Source organism: Protopterus annectens, chromosome 5.part1 (genome assembly GCF_019279795.1).
Source record: "Protopterus annectens isolate FY-2018-M chromosome 5.part1, PAN1.0, whole genome shotgun sequence".
NCBI lineage: Eukaryota > Metazoa > Chordata > Ceratodontiformes > Protopteridae > Protopterus > Protopterus annectens.
Window position 1 is genome coordinate 740,803,222 of NC_056736.1, and position 16,716 is coordinate 740,819,937.

Genomic DNA, 16,716 nt, shown 5'->3' on the forward strand with positions numbered 1-16,716 from the left:
CATCCATTAGGCAAAGTATAAAAACACACACACAGTAAAGTACAATTTCCTAGAGTACACAGAGTTCACAGTCAGTCTGGGGCTGGTTTCCTCCTTTCGACAGGTCCCCAATAAGACTCGGACTGGCACAGTATAGGGTCCAGAACTCAGCCTAGTGGGCAAGCTAAAACCTCCAGCACCCTCTCTGACTAACGGCTTGTGTGTCCCTGCCCAAGAGTTAACAACACACACACACTACACACTACACTTTGAGAAAGAGTTTATACAACCACACAGACACTCCTGGGAAGTCTGCACAGGTTCTCCAGCTGTGCCCCTTTACCCAGACTATGTGGTAGAAATCACTGCCAACACCCAGTAGTATTTATCAGCTACTAAAGCCATTACTAGAGGGTGTCCAATTATTACTGTGCAATATTATTATCCAAATGGTAGAGACTGAACAGCAAAGCTTATTTGGAGTGACTTGGAATCACTATTATATGCAATGACTAGAGCTTAAATTGTCTCTGCCAAAAAGCCACAGTTGAAAGGTTTAAAATATTTAATGAATAAAAACACAAGACAATACTTCTTACTACACAGTGCTAGTCAAGAGTTCAGAGATCACAGAGAAATGTTTAAGATAATACCATAGAAAAGTTCTGACATCACAGAAAAACAAACTAGTCTTACCTTCCTATTTCCTAGCTATAGCTAAGAGAAAACACAGTTCTACAATCCTACTTACATTTAGTCAAGCATTGTAGGATGTTGGATGTTCTCAAGGCAAATGCTCTCATTCTTTCTGTCCTTAAATTGATAACACAGTATCACTGATTCATTTCAGATTACATCATTTCTTTCTGGTTCCCAGGCTACCAGACTCTCAGAAGTTAATGGCCCCTTTGATCTTGCAGCTGGTCAGGAACCAGAGCAATAAAAGAAATTATACAGGTAACACATACGTCACAACATCAGTGTGCCAAGCAAAAACAGCCCCTAAGGCTAAATAATACACACCTTACTCACTAGTAATCAGTGATTCTATCATCAGACACACAGACGTCCCATTCACTAGACTGAACAAGGAGAAGGTTACCGTAAGCTGCCTGTTGGTCCAGAATCCATATAAATGCACTCAGGTCATTTAACTAGATCAGGTCATTCTGGTGCTGTTTGCTTTGTGGATATGGAGGGGGGTCTACCAAAGTGGGATCTGACAATGCCCTGTATGCCAGGCGTAGATCTCTCCTAAACAGCCTGTAGGAGACAGAATATAGGGATAGGGCCTTGAGGTAATCTACATAGGATATTTTATTTATGCACTGTATTCTTTTTGTGAGGAACCACTGTGGACATTCCAATTGTTGGATATGCCTGGTTAGGGTCATACCAGAGGGGGGCATTGTACTCAATGATAGGTCTGATTAATGCCAAATACAGTGGAACAATGACTTCCTTAGACCTAGATGCTATACCTTTGTTTACAAGTTGCTCAACATAGAATGATTTCCTAACTACTGTAGACATGTTATGGTCAAAGACAAGATTATTATCTAAGTGTGCCCCTAATTTCCTGACTACTGGGTCAACTCCAAGGGAGTGTGTTGTGGATATGATAGTTACCAGGAGTGGATGACTTCCCAAAGGATACTACTCCCCTACTCAGTTACAAATTTGCAGAAGCTCATGAGTGTCATGAATTACAATTGAGATCTTATTGAAAACTCTGCCAAAACAGCTGCAGCTTTGTATGGGTTAATAAACCTCCAGAAATCATCTACAGAACCAATTGTTTGGACCCCTGAGGCCAGACAGGCATTTACTGATATCAAAAAGAAGTTGGTCACAGCTACAGACCTTAAAATACCCGTATCTGTCAGCCTGGGATGACATGGTCGACAGGCCTCAATGCTTTGCCAGAGATGGCCTTCACCTGTCACCACAGGATTTCTAGACCCTGGCCAAGGATCTCACCTCCCTCATTGTGCCTTTTTAGGCAATGTCCCAAAGACAAACCTTCCAACATAAAAGACCTGTCAAAAAGTAAATTGAAGGTCATGCTGCTTAACTCTAGGAGCCTAAACCTGAAAACGCACACACTGGAAGCCCTCCTTGCACTGAAAGATGCTGATATCTGCCTAAGCAGCAGAGACCTCCAAAGCAGACACCCAAGCAACCACTACCCCAAAACAAAACACGTGCAACACATAGCTCACAAAGCCAGTGTCAACAGATCAACACAGCCCTTAAGGCTAAACAACACACCTGATACACTTGTGTTAGGTGACTCTATTGTCAGGCACACACTGGACGTCCCGCTCACCAGGCTGAACAAGGAGAAGGTCACGGTGAGTTGCCTGTTGGGCGCCTAGGATCCGCCACATAACACAAGCACTCGTGGTCACTCCAAGTACAAATATGACTCAGTCATTGTCCATGCTGGTGTGAATGACCTGAGATGTACCTCCCTGGACTACATGAAAAGAGACATTACAGAGGAGCTCTCTGAGCATGTAGCCCAGGCCGGTATGATTCCCCTTGACCTTGCAGTAGCATCTTACTTCCTCACCAAGAATGATGCCACAATATGAAGACAAGATGATCAATTTCAACAATTGGCTTAAGTATTGGTGTCATTCAAAGTGGATCAATGCCTATCAGCCTGGGATGACATGCTCGACAAGCCACTTACGTTTTCGCTAGGGACGCAGACTTGCACCTGTCACCCCTGGGCTTTTGGATATTGGCAAAGGCTCTTGCTACCCCCCATAGTTGCCTTTTTAGGCAAGGCTCAAAAGACAAACCCACCTCCATAGTTATCAACAAATGATAATAAACTAAGAGTAATGCTACCAATGCCAGAAGTCTAAACCCTCAAGATGCACGTGAGACTCAAAATCTCTCCTTAGCATGGAGAACATCAATATCTGTGCAGTAACAGAAACCTGGTCTCAGGATCCTGAGAGCACCCCAGCACTGGCTCCCAGGTTATACCTCATACCATGCCTTTCGGCCCCAAAACTTGGACCCGAAACCACAAAAGGAGTGGGAGTATCAATGGATTCGTCAAAGATACCCACACCTCCAGGTTGGTGGACAGCACAAAAGCATCAGAGACTATCCATGTGCAACTTAACAGTGGGTAAAACTGCCTTCCAGTTTATAGCCTGCTACAGAATTCCACACCCTCCCAAACTGAGGAACCCCACTCTGCCTTCCTGAGAACACTTTGAAAATATGAAGGTCTCTCCAAACACCATTATATTGGGTAATCTCAACTATCCAAATATAGACTGGGAGCATTACTCTAGCTCCAACACTCCTAGCCCAAAGGTTCTAAATTTACTAAACTCCGTGCTATGGAACAACTTGTTTACCACTCCAGACAAGAGGGGGAAAACATACTGGGACCTGATCATCACACCAACATGCGGGGACTCTATGCTCCAGACCAGAAGTGTATCCCTCACTGGTAAAGATCAGACCATACAACTAATCTCACTGGATATTCACATCCCGACCCCACCCCTGCCCAGGAAACCACAGTAGCTTCTCTTAAAGCAATTCGCGACTCCCTCAAAACTGAGGTGGAATCCTTCTCAAAGCCCCGGGCCTGTGGAAAATATGGCCCAGAACCACAGAATCCTTTATAAACGCATTCTAGAACACCTTCAGGAATGCACCCAGATCATGCCAATCCCAAACAAAACCAAAGACCCCAATCCTCCAAAGGCAGACGTCACCTGCTCATTTGGTTTACCCCAGCCATAAACAAACTATATAATAGAAGGAGGAAGCTACACACATGATGAGAGCAAAATCCCAAAAGGGAAGGCATCTCTGATCAGGGGTATTAGCAAAAGACTATGGGCACTCATAAAATCATCTAAGGCCAGCTTTGAGAGAAAAATTGCACAGGACACTAAGGATAATCACAAGGCTTTCTATAGTCGGGCATGTTAGAAACCTGGTGGGAATTCCCAGACTATCTCCAGGGACCATTAGTCTTCAAAATGACAAAAAAAATACACGAACCCATTAAACATGTTGCCAACATCCTAGCTGACAGGTTCACGCGCCAAACCCTTCTCCCCTCCCCCACCAAAAGGGCAAATAAAGTCTATCCTCCAAAGGCAGGCAGTGCTGCCCCTTGACATCTCCAGATGCTCAGGTAAGACTTGCCCTCTCCAAACCAAAAAACACAGCATCAATACTGGCCGGACCAGACAGTGTCCCGGGCTGCGTCCAACATGAACTCAAAGAAGAGTCTAAACCCCAACATAATGCAACTACTGTTCAATCTCAGCCTTACACAGGATACAAAATTCACCCAAGGTGGCGTATGCACAGCAACAGTGGTCCCTCTCCACAAAGGGTGGTGCCTCTCAACGGATCCTGGAAACTATCGCCCCATAAGCCTTGACTTAGCTTGGTCTGCTGCAAAAGCTATGGAAATGATCATCAGCGTGGACCCTCATAATAAAGATATTGGGGACCTACAGACACTGGATCCCCACCCAGTTCGGCTTTTGTTAAGGAGCAGATCACTGCCTCTTAAACCTGGTTCGTTCTTTGAAAACAGTCACCAAAGGCCATTGATGAGGGAAGGTATGGTCCACCAGCCTACTCCACTTAAGGACTTCTACAAAAGCCTTGATACAATACCCCACTCGGGCAGGTTATAGATAAGCTCTCACCAGCCTACTGAGTATAAACCTCCTATGTCACTAGATGGGTTCAAACGTGGCTCAAGGACAGAACCCACATACTTAGTTATTAGAATTACTGGAGCCATAATCAGGACTGCCAAACCAGCCCAGTTAAGTTGATGACCCATGAAACTGCCTGGGGCCCCAGTCCTAGGACCCCTCTTGTTCGGGTATATATTTTGGAGGTACAGGCCAAAGCGGAAGGACTGTGGCTGACAAGTTCACAGATGACTGCAAACAGTGGAACATAATCAACTCCTCCAGCCGACACAAGCACATCCTCAAAAGGGGCCTCCATAGAAACAGATGTAACTGGTGCCAGAGCCATGGCCTCAAGCTAAACACCAAAAGTGGTATAGTCATCCCCTTTGGCAGCCGAACAAAATTGCCCACAACAATTACCACACACCATGGTGGTGGTAATCCATTGAAGTACAGAAGAAGTAATTAGGGGACCTGAGAGCCCAAGTTGATAGCAATCTCTCATTTGACAACCACGCGGCCAAAGTGGTTAGGAAAACATTTTATATAGCCCACCTTAATCATGAAGGGATTCACATCTAGTATCAGGGAGGTCATTGTGCCTCTTTACTCATCCCCTCATCAGGCCCATAATTGAGTACAATGCCCCTTTGGGATGTACCTTACCAAGACACCTGCAGCTTAACTGGAAAAGACCCCAAAAAGTACCTCACCAAGAGGGATCAAAGGGCTCAAACAGATGCCATATGCTGCCTGATTAAAGAAACTCCAGCTCTACTCAGTGGCATACACGCCTTACTTTCACAGAGGCAATCTGTGCCCTGACGTATAAAGCCATGTTGTCCAAACCCTGAATTAATGGACAAGCTGCACCTCAGAAAATCCAAATCCCATCGGAGCTACGGCTCGAGAGACTTGAACCTCAGCACTGGAAATAAATAGGACATGCTGGAGGACAGATTCATAACCCAGGCTCCCTTCTCACTTTGAGATAAAAATCCCAGTCCAGGTTAGGCAGAGTCCTCAATGGACCTTCAAGAGGAATCTTGATGAGTGGATGGGAGATCATGGGTTTGCCATCTTCGGTGTCCACTTCTGTGTCACTGTTAGACAGAGACAATAGTATACTTCAACCTCGAAAAGGACATAGCAAGGTAAAATACTTAAAATGGGTGGCGAAAGCCAAACACACTCTGGCTAGGCTTATAAATGCCCTAGGGCAGATAGCCTAGTATGAACCTATGAACCTATATCTGTGCGGTCACTAAATCTTGTTTCAGGGCTGCGGAGAGCACTCCTTCCTTACCAGGCTATATCTCATTTCACACATTCTGACCCCAAAATGAGGTCAGGAAGACTAAGGATGGTGGAGTCTATCTTCATCAAGGACAAGCACACCTCCAGGTGGGTTTGCAAGAATGATGCAATCGTGGGGAAACTACTCCAGGTGCACAACTGACAGTTGGTGTTGACATTTTCCATCCAAGTTATAGCTAACTATAGACCCCCTCCGCCTGACTCCAGGACACACTCCACTTTATCTTCGATCTACTAGACCTCCATCAATGTACTTGCCCCCTAACACCCTAATCCTTGGTGATCAACTACCCCACAGACTATCGGTGAACTATTCTCCTTCACTAATCTACTTCTCAATGATTCCTCAACTTCACTGGACTCAATTCTAATGCACTTAGACCAGCTACAGTCCTCATCCCCCACAAGGAGATTTCCAGATTCTGGACTTGGTTGCTCACCAAGATGGCTGACCACTACTGCCAACTCACCATAACAATACGTCCTTCCCTGGTTAAATCAGATCATTGGACTGTCTCATCCCATAGTTCTATCCTCAAGCCCCTCAGCTGAAACTCCAAGCTCAAAACTTTTCAAGAAGCTGGGACTAGCCAACCACCTGGGAGGTATCTGTAGCTTCACCCCCCACAGAGGATGAAGGCAACTATGCTGGAACAGGCACACCAAATGCAGCCTTTACAAGCACCTGTACAACCCAGTGGACTCAACCGAGTACCCAATAGAACTAAAACCTGCTCCTCAAGGAAACACAAACCTATTTGGTGGATAATCACTCTAATAACAGGCTTTGCAACAGGAAGGAAGAAACTGTTGCGTCCAAGAGGTAAAGATGTAACAAATTCTAAAACTGGAAAAACCGTCCTTATAGTTAAGGGATTCAAATAGCTGCCTCAACAAGTGTTTAGTTTCCTGCCATCTTCATAAGCCTATATGGAAAATTTATCAAATCTTAAAAAATCACTTATGTTATAAAGAAACAAAACAAGTAATAAAAAAGTGATGAGTAAATATGGAACTTTTCCTTGTCATAACTGTTGCTGCTGTAGATTAATATATACTAATAATAAGTTTCAACATCCTGATATGGCTAGAGAATTTATTTTAAACTGCTTAGCAACATGTAACACTTATAACATTATTTACCTTGTGTAACGCCCATATGTACACTGGCCCAGCAATCGGGTGACCCTCAGTCACCCTCCACTCTCACTCAACTTTTTGATGAGAAAGCGCTCCATATAGGCAAAAGTATAATAAACACACACAGTAATAGTACAAGGCTACTTCCTTAGGAGTTCACAGAGTTCACAGTCAGTCTGGGGCTGGTTTCCTCCTTTCTCTACAGGTTCCCAATAAGACTCCCGACTGGCACAGCTATAGGGTCCAGAACTCAGCCTAGTGGAGGCAGAGCTTAAAACCTCCAGCACCCTCTCTGTCTAACTAGTGCTTTGTGTCCCTGCCCAAATAGTTGACACACACACACACACACACACACACACACACACACACACACACACACACACACACACACACTCTTTGAGATAAGAGTTTATACAACCACACAGACACGCCTGGGGAAGTCTGGCACAGGTTCTCCAGCTGCCGCCTGCCTTACCCAGACTATATGGTAGAAGTACTGCCAACACCCAGCTAGTATTTATCAGCTACTCAAAAGCCATTACTAGAGGGTGTCCAATTATTACGTATGCAATATTATTATCCAAATGCGGTAAGTGTGACTGAACAGCAAAAGCTTATTTGGAGTGACTTGGAACAGTATGACTATATATATGCAATGTGCACTCTTAGAAGTTTAAATTATCTCTGCAACAAAACAGCCACAGTTGAAAGATTTAAAATATTTAATAATAAATAATAAAAAACACAAGAGAATACTTCTTACTATACAGTGCTTGTCAAGAGTTCCAAGAGATCACAGAGAGAAATGTTTTAAAATAATACCATAGAAAAGTTCTGACATCACAGAAAACAAACTAGTCTAATCTTCCTATTTCCTAGCTATATCTAATAGAAAACACAGAATTCTAAAATCCCATTTACATATAGTCACAAGCAGTGCTAGTGATGTTGGATGTTCTCAAGACAAATGCTCTCATTCTTTCCGGGTCCTTTAAATTGATAACACAGTACCACTGATTCATTTCAGATTATCATTGGCTTTCTCGGTTCCCAGGCTACCAGACTCAGAAGTTAATGGCCCACAGTCTTGATTCAGCAGCCGGTCAGGAACCAGAGCAATAAAAAGAGTATACAGGTATTGAGGTCATTATGTGCTATCACAACATCAGTGTGCCAAAGCAAAAACAAGCCCCTAAAGGTAACAACACCTCCCAACACACTAGTAATGGTGTGATTCCCATCATCAGGCACACTGACGCCCCACTCACTAAGACTGAACAAGGAGAAGGTTACCGTAAGCTGCCTGTTGGGTGCCAGAATCCACCACATAACACATGCACTCAGGTCACTCCACAACAAGTACAAATATGATTCTGTCATTGGCACATGCTGGGCGTAAATGACCTGAAGACGTGCCTCCCTGGACTACATGAAGAAGAGACATGGAGGAGTTTCTGACCATGTAACCCAGGCTGGTATGACTCTGGCTCTGAGTAGCATCCTGCCCTCACCCAAAATTATGCCAGCATACGAAGGTTGAAAACAAATGATCAGTTTCAACAATTGGTTAAACTACTGGTGTCATTCCAAAGAGATCCAGTACTCTTGTCCTTTGGCTGGGATGACATGCTTGATGTCAAACCGTTGTTTTACCAGAGATGGCTTGCACCTGTTGCCCCCTGGGCTTCCGAATACTGGCCAAGACTCTGCCGCCCAATAATGTCGCCTTTTGTAAGGCAAGGCTCAAAAGACAAACCCGCCTCCACATAAACAACAATAATAAACAAAAAACTGAGAGTTAATGCTGCTCAATGCCAGAAGTCCCAAACCTCAAAATGCACGCACTCAAGGCCTCCTTAGTATGGAAAGAAATCAACGACGTTGCAGTGACAGAAACCTGGTTCAAGGCTCCAGAGAGCACCCCAGCACTAGCAGGCTATAACTCCTACTTCATACCTTTAGGTCCCAAAACCCGGGACCGGAACACAAAGGAGGGGGTGTGTCCATATTCATCAAGAACACCCACACCTCCAGGTTAGTAACCACAGTTACCAACGAATCTGAAGGACCATCCAAGTGCAACTGACAGCAGGTAAAAATTGACTGTTCAATTCCATAGTAACAGTTACAGAATCTCTCTTCCCAACCCTTGTCTCAGTGATCCTCACGCGGCATTCCTGAGAACATCAGAAAGTAGCAGAAGATTCGACCCAACACCATGCTACTGGGTGACTTCAACTATCCAAACATTGACTGTGAAAACTTCTCAAGCTCAAATGCCCTAGCTCCAATGCTTCCTTGAGTTTATAAACCTCAAACGCCTCTTGAACAGCTGGTCACCACTCCCACAAGAGGTGACAACATACTGGAACAGGTCATCACCAACATAGAACCTATGTTCCACACCTGAGGTAAATGGCTCATTCATTGGTAAGATCAGGATTGACACTACAAACTAATCACACTGAACATCCACATCCCGACCCCTCCCCAGTCAAGGAAAATCAAGGTAAAAACTTCTAAAGTTAACTTCACACTCCTCAAAACCGGTGGTGGGAAGTTTCAAAGCTCCTAATCAAATGGAAAATGATGACCCATCAGCAGAATCCTTTACAAGTGCGCCTTCTATGAACACTCAAGAATGGCCCATGGACCCGAAAACCATCCCAAGGCAAAGCCAAGACCAACTCCTCAAAAGAGGAAGCCATGTCTGAGTGGACCCCAGCCATACAATAAACCTTTACAACAGAAGGAGGAAAACTCCCTGGCCAAGATAGAAAAAAACTCCCAAAATAAGAAGGCATCTCCTTGATTAACATCAGTAAAAAAACTGCGCCTCCCTCATTAAATCATCAAGGCCAACCCCGAAAGAAAAATAGCCAATGACTCCTAAGGATAACTACAAGGCCTTCTTTATCTATGTCAAGAGACTAAGGGGCAAACTCTCAGATATGCTCCGAGCTGAGGGTGCATAATGGCCATAAATACACTGAACCAACACGACATACTGCTAACATCCTGGCTGGACAAAAGTTCAACGCAAACATCACCCCCCTCCACCAAAGGGGCTAGCACCTATCGTGCATGAGAAGAATGTGGCACTCCAGGTATCTCTTGTAGACACTCAAGTAAAGACATCCCTTGCAAAAGGCCAAAAACACAGCATCAATGGGACCAGATGCTATCCCAGGTTGTGTCTTGACACAAGCTCTCAAAATGAACTAACCCCATCTCAAATCACTATTCAAACTCAGCCTCTCTACAGGTTATGTACCCAAAGAATGATGCATAGCAACAAATACACACTCCCGGGACAAGGTGCTGCCACAACTGACCCTGGGAACAATTGCCCTATAAGCTTGACTAGCTATGGTCTTCGCAAAGCCATGTGGAATGCATTATCATGGAGCCTGGCCATTAACAGGGACATTGGGAACCTGGGCAGACACCGGACCCCACCCAGTTCGGCTTTGTTAAAGGCAGATCTTAAGCCTCCTGAACTTAGTTGACTTCTTTCGAAACAGTCACCAAGGTCATAGATGAAGGTGAAGCGGTGGTTCACACAGCATATTCCTGGACCTCACTAAGGCATCTCGACACCATCCCACACTCAAAGAATCCGATAGACAAACTCACCAGCAAATATGACAACCCCATGTCACAGGATGATGGTTGCCAATTGGCTCCTCAGACAGAACCCACCGCGGTAGATGGTGGCAGGGCGCCATGTCTGACTCTTAAACCAGTCACCAAGCAGAGTCCCACAGGCTCAGTCCTGGGACCCCCTCCTATTCAGTATATATTTCTCCAAAGTACAGGCAAAGGCGTGGGAGGGACTGTGGCTAACCAAGTTCGCAGGATGACTGTAAATTGGGTGCAATAATTGACTCTCCAGCTGAACGACAGACATTCCCACTGCAAAAGGGTCTCACAGAGACAAACACCTGGTGTCAAAGTCACGGCCTCAAACTAAATGCCAAAAAATGCATAGTAATCCCATTTGGGAAAAACGAAATTACCCTACAAACTACCACATATATGGGAATCACTTCTAAGTACAGAAGAAGTAATTAGGGACCTGGGTACCCAGCAAGTAGATAGCATGCTCCTTTGATAACCACATAGCCAAAACGGGTCAGAAAATCCCTTCTATGTAAGGCACACCTGATCACAAAGGGTTTCCTCATCCAGATCCAAGTGGGAGGTGATTGTGCACCTTTTACTCCTCACTCATTAAGGCCATACATGAGTACAATGCCCCATTTGGGATGTACCTCACTGTTTCCTGCAACAACTAGAAAGACCACAGAAGTACCTCACTAAGAGGATTAAGGGCCTTTAAACAGTTGCTCCCATGAAGCACCACTCAAAAAGTCTGTGGCCAGTCTCAGTCACTGTGCCGTCTGCTCAGAGGTGACCCAGCTCGACCCATAGGGGCTCAGTACAAACCCTGAACTAATGGACATGCTGTCTCACCCTCAAAAAACAAGATCCCTCAGAACCGGCCTGGCCCTAGTGACTTGAACCTATGTACAACAATAACAAACAGGGACATGCTGGAGGGATAGCCCGTTCCACGACTCCTCACTCTGGAATAAATCCCAATCCATATTCGACAGAGTTTCTCTCTGACCTCTTCAAGAGAAATCTGATGAGTGGGATGGGTAATCATGAGTTTCTACCCTGGATCACTTCAGGGGCCCTCATGGTTGACAGAGTGCACTCACATTAATCGATAATGGGGAGGCGAAAAGCCATCACTCTGTGGCCAGGCTTATAAATGCCCATGGGCATATAGCCTCAGTACTTACCCATGGAACCTATGAACATGTGTTCTAGTCACTTAACTCTGGCCTCATCAATAGGCAGAATTCCTTCATCCAGACATATTACCTGAGTTTTGACATCAAAGAATTGATTTCAACAAGAAATACAGCAGAGCACTGTTGTTACTTTTTGGTAGTTTCACATTCTAATTTCCATCCATTTTTCCCATTTAAGAGAACAAGCCTGTGGCTTAGTTATTGATGCTATTACAAAATGACATAATTATATTTACAATATTCTGGCCCTGGCTAGGCTGTCAGCTCACTCATCTTCACACATCTCTGGGAACTCGCTTACTTTTTCATGACCTTGGAGTAGCTCTGTTGTTTGAGAGGGTTCAGTCTGAGCATACCTGCACTTGGCCCTGTCATGACAGCCCATTCGGCGTTAGCATTGTTAATCCCACTGTGCTGCACTGACATATCATATGCTTGCAAACCCTAGGGCTCCATATTAGCAACTTGGCATTTTGATGGCTAGCTCTGTGTAACCATGTTAGGTGGTTGTGATCTGTCACCACAGTGAATTTTGTTCCATACAGACAAGGGCTGAAGTTTCCTGCAGTGCCCACACTATGGCCAGACATCTCTTCTACAGCTACGACCCTCCGGGTAGGGAGCCTTCATGACTGAGATAACCCTGGTGCTTCTTCTTTCTGGAAGAAATTCATTAAGTACAGCTCACCCATGGTTTGAAGTATCCAGCTGCACAACAAATTTTGTTGTAATCTGGACTGGATTCAATACAGGGTCCCTCCCAAAGCTTCTTTAAGCTCTTGAAATGCCTGCTCACATGCTGTGGTCTTGTTGTACCACTCATTGGTTATCTGGCCTGTTCTTTGTCATGTCTGTGAGGAGCAGCCATGTCATTCTATAACTGGGGGATGAACGCTCTGTAGTACCCCGTCGTCCTGTAAGAATGCCTCACATGCTTTTTGGTCACAGGTGCAGGGGTCATGCTCAAATGGCTTCCACTTTAAGGTTCTGGCCTGGATCCGCCCACTCCCTCACTTATGTCCTAGTTAGGAGACCTTGCCATACCCACCTGACGCTTGCTGGGCTTAATGGTCAATCCTGCCCCCCTTCAGTCTGCCCAGCACCCTCCGTGACACATGCTTTGAAGGTACTTGCAAGGAATGGCTGTAGATGGCAATATCATCTAGGTAAGGGCAACCCTCCTGCTCCTGCTAGATATGGCTACTGTGCCTCTGGAAAGCTTGGAATTTATCCTTAAAGGCATCTTTGTGAACTCATATGCTTCGCCAAAAAGGAGTCACAAAGACTGGGGTCTCTTAGCACTGGGAGTCAGAGCACCAGTAACTCTTGGTAATGACTGGAATAGCTGTAAGATACTTAGCCTCATCCATCTGCTCTAGGTCTCATCTGTCCTAGGCATAAGCATCTGACCTGTGACTATTTACCTGTAGTCCACATAACCTGTTGCTGCCATCCTCTTGGCACAGCACCACTGGGAGGCCCAGGGACTATTGGACTTGAATCACCCTAGTTCCAAACATCTCCTGTATTCCTCCCTCGAGTCTGTTTGACTCCAGTCAGGCACCCTGAGGGAGGGGTCTGCCTATCAGACCTCAGTCCTGTATCCACCTAGTGCTGCATCAGGTGGGTGAGCCCAGGTTTCCCAGAAAGTGAACATGTCCTAGTTGGCAGTTCTATCTTCATCAAGGACAAGCACACCTCCAGGTGAGTTTGCAAGAATGATGCACTGGAACTACTCCAGGTACAACTGACAGTTGGCAAGACACCCATCCAAGTTATAGCTAACTATAGACCCCCCTCCATGACTCAGGACACCCACTCCTTTTATCTGGATCTACTAGACTCCATCAATGTACCCCCTAACACCCTAATCCTTGGTGACTTCAACTACCCCACCATAGACTGGGTGAACTATTCTTTCACTAATCTACTTTCTCAATGATTCCTCAACTTCATCAATTCTAATGCACTAGACCAGCTCATCTCATCCCCCACAAGGGGAGATCAGATTCTGGACTTGGTTCTTACCAAGATGGCTGACCACTACACCACTCCCATAACATGTCCTTCCCTGGTTAAATCAGATCATTGGACTGTCTCATTCATAGTTTCTATCCCACTCAAGCCCCCTCAGCTGAAATCAAGCTCAAAAACTTTTCAAAAGCTGACTACAACCACCCAAGGGAGGGTATCTGTAGCTTCACCCCCCCCCCCCACAGAGGACGCAGGCAACTATGCTGAACAGTACACCAATGCAGTTTACAAGCACCTGTACAACTGCATGGACTCAGCCATACCCAATAGAACTAAAACCTGCTCCTCAAGGAAACACAAACCTATTTGGTGGATATCCTCTATCAACAGGCTTTGCAACAAAAGGAAGAAACTGTTGTCCAAGAGTAAAAGATAACAAATTCTAAACTGGAAAAACTCCCTGCTTAGTTATGGATTCAAATAGCTGCCTCAACAAGTGTTTAGTTTCCTGCCATCTTTCGCCTATAAAAATTGCTCAAATCTTAAAAATCACTTATGTTATAAAGAAACAAAACAAGTACTAAAAAAGTGATGAGTAAATATGGAACTTTTCCTTGTCGTAACTGTTGCTGCTGTATATATATATACTAATAATAAGTTTCAACATCCTGATACGGCTAGAGAATTTATTTTTAACTGCTCAGCAACATGTAACACTTATAACATTATTTACCTTGTGTAACACCCATGCACTGGCCCAGCAATCAAGAACCCTCAAACCTCACCACTAACACCGGTGAGGAGCATCCATATAGGCAAAGTATAATAAACACACACACAGTAAAGTACAATTTCCCTTAAGAGTACACAGAGTTCACAGTCAGTCTGGGGCTGGTTTCCTCCTTTCTCTACAGGTCCCCAATAAGACTCCCGACTGGCACAGTTATAGGGTCCAGAACTCAGCCTAGTGGGCAAGCTAAAACCTCCAGCACCCTCTCTGTCTAACCAGTGCTTTGTGTCCCTGCCCAAATAGCTGACACACACACACACACACACACACACACACACACACACACACACACACACACTTTGAGAGAAGAGTTTATACAACCACACAGACACTCCTGGGGAAGTCTTCCACAGGTTCTCCAGCTGTGCCCCTTTTACCCAGACTATGTGGTAGAAATCACTGCCAACACCCAGCTAGTATTTATCAGCTACTCAAAAGCCATTACTAGAGGGTGTCCAATTATTACTGTGCAATATTATTATCCAAATGGTAAGTGTGACTGAACAGCAAAGCTTATTTGGAGTGACTTGGAACAGTATGACTATATATATGCAATGCACTCTAGAGCTTAAATTATCTCTGCACAAAACAGCCACAGTTGAAAGATTTAAAAATATTTAATAATAAATAATAAAAACACAAGAGAATACTTCTTACTATACAGTGCTTGTCAAGAGTTCAGAGATCACAGAGAAATGTTTAAAATAATACCATAGAAAAGTTCTGACATCACAGAAAAACAAACTAGTCTAATCTTCCTATTTCCTAGCTATATCTAAGAGAAAACACAGTTCTAAAATCCTACTTACATATAGTCACAAGCAGTGCTAGTGATGTTGGATGTTCTCAAGGCAAATGCTCTCATTCTTTCTGTCCTTAAATTGATAACACAGTACCACTGATTCATTTCAGATTACATCATTTCTTTCTGGTTCCCAGGCTACCAGACTCTCAGAAGTTAATGGCCCCTTTGATCTTGCAGCTGGTCAGGAACCAGAGCAATAAAAGAAATTATACAGGTAACACATACATCACAACATCAGTGTGCCAAGCAAAAACAGCCCCTAAGGCTAAATAACACACCTAACACACTAGTAATTGGTGATTCTATCATCAGGCACACAGACGTCCCACTCACTAGACTGAACAAGGAGAAGGTTACCGTAAGCTGCCTGTTGGGTGCCAGAATCCACCACATAACACATGCACTCAGGTCACTCCACAACAAGTACAAATATGATTCTGTCATTGTACATGTTGGCGTAAATGACCTGAGACGTACCTCCCTGGACTACATGAAAAGAGACATGGAGGAGTTTTCTGACCATGTAACCCAGGCTGGTATGACTCTGGCTCTGAGTAGCATCCTGCCCTCACCCAAAATTATGCCAGCATACGAAGAAAAAATGATCAGTTTCAACAATTGGTTAAACTACTGGTGTCATTCAAAGGGGATCCAGTACTTGTCAGCTGGGATGACATGCTTGACAAGCCACGTTGCTTTACCAGAGATGGCTTGCACCTGTTGCCCCTGGGCTTTCGAATACTGGCCAAGATTCTTGCCGCCCCAATACTGCCTTTTTTAGGCAAGGCTCAAAAGACAAACCCGCCTCCATAAACAACAATAATAAACAAAAACTGAGGTTAATGCTGCTCAATGCCAGAAGTCTAAACCTCAAAATGCACGCACTCAAGGCTCTCCTTAGTATGGAAGAAATCAACGTATTTGCAGTGACAGAAACCTGGTTCAAGGCTCCAGAGAGCACCCCAGCACTAGCAGGCTATAACTCCTACCATACCTTTAGGTCCCAAAACCAGGACCGGAACACAAAAGGAGGGGTGTGTCCATATTCATCAAGAACACCCACACCTCCAGGTTAGTAACACAGCACACGGAATCTGAGACCATCCAAGTGCAACTGACAGCAGGTAAATTGACTGTTCAATTTATAGCTTGCTACAGATCTCCCACCTTGTCTCAGGATCCTCACGCAGC